The sequence below is a fragment of the Dipodomys spectabilis genome, unplaced genomic scaffold (genome assembly GCF_019054845.1).
Source record: "Dipodomys spectabilis isolate Male_0828 unplaced genomic scaffold, ASM1905484v1 ptg000026l, whole genome shotgun sequence".
NCBI classification, from domain to species: domain Eukaryota; kingdom Metazoa; phylum Chordata; class Mammalia; order Rodentia; family Heteromyidae; genus Dipodomys; species Dipodomys spectabilis.
Genome location: NW_024870703.1, coordinates 7,937,424 through 7,943,423, shown reverse-complemented (window position 1 = coordinate 7,943,423; position 6,000 = coordinate 7,937,424).

Sequence of the window (6,000 nt, the reverse complement as noted above, 5' to 3'; positions counted from 1 at the left end):
TAATCATAACTAATCAGGAAGTGGAGATAGGAAGATCACAATTCTTGGCTAACTCAGGCAAAAAGTTCATAAGACCCCATCGCAACTATTAAGAGCTGGCGTTGGTGATACACACCTGTCATCCCAGCAACTTGGGAAGTGTTAATTATGTGGATTATGACCCAGGCCAGCCTAGACATAAAAATAAGATCTTACTTCAAGAATGACTAACGTAAAAAGAATTGAGGGCATGGTTCTTAATAAGCACAAGGCCCTGCTGGAGTTCAAACTCCACTAACCCAAAAGAGGAGGAGAAGGTAGAGCAGGAGGCAAGAAGAGAAGAAGAGAGAGAGGGAAGAGAGAGCTGGGCATGGTGGCATGGTAGCATGGGCATATGGCATGCATGGTGTCATATATGTGTGTGTGGTTTTATATATATATACATATATATGGTAATTCTTTGATTATTATTGATACTCTTATCTGAACAGAGGGAAGACTAGAGCCAGGTTAAAGTTGTAACTGGTAAGAGGCAGCAGAAACAAAGAGAGTTTCAGTACTTTTTTGTGGTTTGAATTGTGTTCATTTTGTTTATATTGTTAAAATCATGCAGTAGCATTTCTGTGTTTGGTTGTGTGGATGTTGGTCTCAGTGCATCAAAGTAATAGAGTGATCTTGTCAAGTGTGGACATTGTGAGAAATTGTTTTTGTCCAATAGCTGTGACATGACATCTAGTGTCTCTCTTGCAGCTAAAGTTTGAGATGAAATGTCAGACTATTCTTCATATTTTTTGGTGGTACTGGGATTTAAACTCAGGGCCTCACATTTGGGAGGCAGGTACTTTACCACATGAGCTATTCCAGAATCTTGTTTTTTGTATTGCCTATCTTCAAATTTGTGTTTTACTTTATGCCCAAGTCCTGTCTAGGATATAGGTCATCCTATTTGTACTTCCCCAAGTAGCTTGTATGACAGGCATGTGCAATTGTGTCCAGCCATTGGTGGTGCCCAGCCATTTTTCCTGGGCTGGTCTTGCACCAAGACTCCTTTATCTCCCAAGTAGCTAGAACTAAAGGAGTAATCAACCTTGTCAGATGCTGCTCTTTCCTCAGTTAAGGTAAAAACTGAGAACTGACCACTGGAGTACAACAATGTTAAAGTCAGATGAAAGGGAATTTTTCTTCTTAGAGCTTTAAATATACTTAGAACAAAACTGAAGGCCATTTTGTTTAAAAGGATTAAGTATTTTTTAATGATACATAAAGACAAAGGCTTCCTAATATAATAGTTACCTAACTCTACAATAGCAAGAGAATAGTTAAATCAATTAGGGAACTCTATATTAACAAATCAACAAAAAATTTTTTCTGCTGTGTGTAGCAGTTCACACTTGTAATCTCCATATTTGGGAAGTGGAAGCTAGAGAATTGGGAGTTCAAGGATGGTTTGAGCTATATGTTGAGATTATATTGTAAGAAAAAGGAAAAGTTTCCAAATAATAATTAAAAACAAGGAAAATAACTGTACTGGCATGTAAAAGCAAGGCAAAATTGTAAATTCAACATAATCACATATATTAAGGGAATTCAATGCTTTATTTTCGTTTTTTTTGTTTATCTTTGGCTTGTCCTGGGGCTTGAATTCAAGGCCTACGCTCTGCCCCTAAGCCTCTCTGTGCTCAAGGCTAGCACTCTGCCACCTAAGCCACAGTGCCACTTCTGGCCTTTTCTGTTTATAATGTACTGAAGAATCAAACCCAGGGCTTCATGCATGCTAAGCAAGCACTCTACCACTAAGCCACATTCCCAGCCACTGTGTGTATTTTTTAAAGACTGAAAATGACAAAAAGTATTTATGAGTGAGGTGTTGTGGATAATTTGTTTTCTTTCTTGCTCTCTATAGCTTTTCATACTATCCAATGAAGATGAGTATTTCTTTTATAATCAGGAAACAAAATGTAAAAATGGCAAAAGAATGCTTTTTTAAGAAGTTTGACATGAGTTTTTCAAGAAGTACCAATCTGAGCATATAACAGAATTGTAGCAATAAAGTTCAAAGTGTAAATCTACGACGTGAATTTGATTAACAAAAGGAAAAATTAAAAACAGATGCAAATAATTACTTTCTCATTTCAATTATAAGTTCAGAATGTAATTGGCAAGTCATCTCAAGTTAAGTTGAGTAGGTTTATAGAGAGGCTCAGAGGCTCTTGAGTACAACAGGACATTGACGCTCTTCTGTTCCTACATTCAGACCTGTCTCACTTTTTAAAAACTTTATATTTATTAGTTTTTATTTATTTGTACAAAGGGATTTCAGTTCCAGAAGATGATAAAGTAGAAAGGATGTTGATAAATGTCATCCCTTCCATCTTCTCCCCCATCTTTCCCCATCCCATCCCCACTGTCACATAGTTTAATTTTCACATAATGTACATTGAATGTAATGCCTGTGTCACTTTTACATTGCCCTTACTTCATCTTCCTACAGTGTATCCACTACTATTCAAATAAATGCACCTTGCAAGTTTCTAATATCTGTCAAACACGCTAGGATTGTACTTTATTTAGTTCACTGGAAACTGCTATCCTTTTAACCTACCAAAGGTTTCCATGAGACATATGTTAAAAATCTTGTTCCTTAACACTCTAGTGTTAGCTGCTAGAATTCCAGACTCAACTAATGCTAGAGCACTTAATCTATAACTGGCCAAGATGACTCAATCTCCCTCATGCTCACCGACTAGTGCCTCCCATGGATTTGGTTCAGACTGCCAACTTCACCCCCACTCAACAATGGGGTAACCATTGTTCAATGCCTACCTTCTCACTGAGTGCTACTACCAACAAGGGGGACTGCAGCATTCTTAAGGCCTTTTGAAAATTCCTTATCATTTTATGGTTACTACATACACAGAACACAATAATGTTCTTTTTTTTGGGGGGGGGGGGGTCAGGTCGTGGGGCCTGAACTCTGGGCCTGGGTGCTGTCCCTCAGCTCTTCAGCTCAAGGCTAGCACTCTACCACTTGAGCCACAGTGCCACTTTCAGGCTTTTTTCTTTTTGCTTATGTGGTGCTGAGGAATCGAACCCAGGGCCTCATGTGTGCAAGGCAAGTGCTCTACCACTGAGCCACCTTCCCAGCCCCACAACAATGTTCTTATACCACATCTTTTCTCTGAGTTAGGGGATATCGTGTTGTTTTGTTATAGTCTTTGTTCCTATACGTCCAGTTAAATTTTCTTATAACGATAGAAAGAAAGAACAAATGAAAGGAAGGAAGGAAGGAAGGAAGGAAGGAAGGAAGGAAGGAAGGAAGGAAGGAAGGAAGGAAGGAAGGAAGGAAACAAGGGAGGAAGAAAGAGTCAGAGAGACCAAGACATAGACTGATTTCCTCTGTCTGCTCCAGGGTTTAACACTTTTCTACTTATGGTCACCATATTCTTATGGGACGTTTCTTTTCAGTGCATTTTGTTGTTGTTTGTGGTCTCATGTGTGTGTGTGTGTGTGTGTGTGTGTGTGTGTGTGTTTCTTCATGAATCCTAACCAAACCATCTCTGAGTATTCTTCCCTCTGATTATATAGTTCTTTTTCTCTTTTTGGACATCTAGAAACAAACGATGCTTGAAATAAGTTCTACTCTACACTTAACTTTGCCCTCTGTACTAACTTATTTTCTCTTTGTGTTCTTAGCAATACCCATTAAACTCATAAGCTCCAACAGTCCTGGCCCTGGCCTGGTAGTGCATGTGGCTGCTGTTCACACCTAATCAGTGACAGTAGGGGCCCAGTGAAGTGAGGTGGGAGAGAGTTTTGCTTTTACTGTAGACTTAAATGATTGAGCAAGCCATTTTGCCCAGAGAACTGGGATACATTGCTCTAGCTCAGGCATGGTTTCTTGTGCTAGAAGCTTAACCACCCCACCCCCCCAGTGATGGTGTTGGTATTATAGAAGCTTTTAAAAGGTAACACCATGGGCTAGGAATGTGACTCAGTGGTAGAGTGCTTGCCTAGCATGCATGAAGCCCTGGGTTCGATTCCTCCGTACCACATAAACAGAAAAAAGCCAGAAGTGGCAATGTGGCTCAAGAGCTAGAGTGTTAGTAATGAGCAAAAGAAGGTCAGGGACAGTGTCCAAGCCCTGAGTTCAAGCTCAGGACTGGCAAAATAAAAATAAAAGATGATACCATATGGAAGAATATTAGGTTATGGGGCTCCACCTTCATGCTGTCTCAGGACAGAAATGTTTAGGTCTTCTAGGAGTGGATTTGTTGCCTTGAGACTGAGCTATTATAAAAAAAGAGAAATGGCAGGATTGCTTCCAGTCTCACCATGTGATATCTCTCTCCTTCTCACACCACAATGTCATCTGCAATGTTGTGACATAGTTAGAGGTCCTCAGGAGAGTCTAAATCAATGGGGACCCTCAATCTTGGAATTTTAACCTCCAAAACTGTGAGCTAAATTAACCTCAGACGTTTTTACATTATGTAGAACCAGGCATTTTGTTATAGTAAACCAACATGGGCATATACCAATTAAGTCATCTCCATGGTTCACTCTACTGGGAGGACTAGATTGTCTGTCCTCTTGTTTCCAGGGCTCCTTTTATACCTAGGCTTGCACTGCAATCAGCTGGAGAGAGTTTGTTTCTACCAGCCTTCTTTCTTTTCCACAATGATCTCTTCCCTTGTCTTTGATATATTTCCCCAGTTGCTGGAGTTTCTCTGCTCCAGAAGCCACATGCTCGTTGTAGTGGAGCCAGTATCTTCTCTTTGTTTCACTTTTTGATTTCATTTGTGGTTGGATTAAAGAGGTGGCCTCTTCCCTGGTATTTACCCATCTCCCTTCTCTGCTCTTTTGAATTCCTCTGGCCTTGTTCTCAGTATGCTGAGTGGCCAGGAAACATTCAACAATTTATATAATCTCCACTCTGTGCAGATTACCTTAAAATGCATACCCAAACCCAAGCTCATCTCCTCAATTCAACCTGATTAATTTTCTAAAATTTTACTGATATCCCAGGCTGTGCTTACCACCTCAGGCCAGATTTCATTCGTCTTCCCCTTAACTAGTTCTTTGCTTCTCTACTTTGGCTAAATGCACCATCATTTCCCAGTAATGCAGGAAAATCCTCCCAACCATGATATTTCCTCCTAATCAATTGTCAGACTGTATAGATTCCATCTCTTAAAACCAGTTGAGATACAGGAAATGCCAGTTTCTGTAAAGCCAGACATTCTCATTTCATTACTTAATGTCACTGTGAATTTTGGCCAGTTATTTAGCCTTGCTCTGGAGCAAGCACTTTGGCCAGTGCCTGGGGTATGTGCCATCTGTTACTATGGTGAGCTCCAAAACTTTTTCTTTTCTTACACAGCCTCCATCTTTTTTTTTGCCCAGCTCCGTGATTTATTTTAAAATGGCCAATCACTGGGCCTGTACAAATGCACTATTATTTACATTTTAATTAGCTTATAATAATTGTACAAAGAGAAATTGCTGTGATATTTCCATATATGTACATAATGTATTTGATCAAATTGTTCCCCTCTGTTTCTTATTCCCTTTAATTTTATTGTGAACATACCATACAGAGGGATTACAATTACATGAGCAAAGTAATGAGTACATTTCTTATGAAGCATAGTTGCCTCCTTTGTTTCCCCTTCCCATCCCTTCCTATCTCCCCCCACATCCTTCCCTCCCCACCTCCTCCGTGCCAAAGTTGTAAAGTTCGTTTTTCGACATAATGTCTTGTACATCTCACTGTTGCAATGGGTCCACCTGTATCCCTATTTAAACAAGTTGTTTTTTCCCTTCCCCTCCACAAATTATACCAACATCAAATACAGTGAAAACAGGGTTATACCATGGGGGAGGGACATAAAAAGCAACAAAGAAATCATCTTATAAATATGTTAGAAACAATGGCAAGAAAGAAAAACCATTTGAGTCCTTATCTTGGGGTTCATTTCCCTAACATCAACTTATCTGACCGTTTCTGCTGGTCTCAGACAT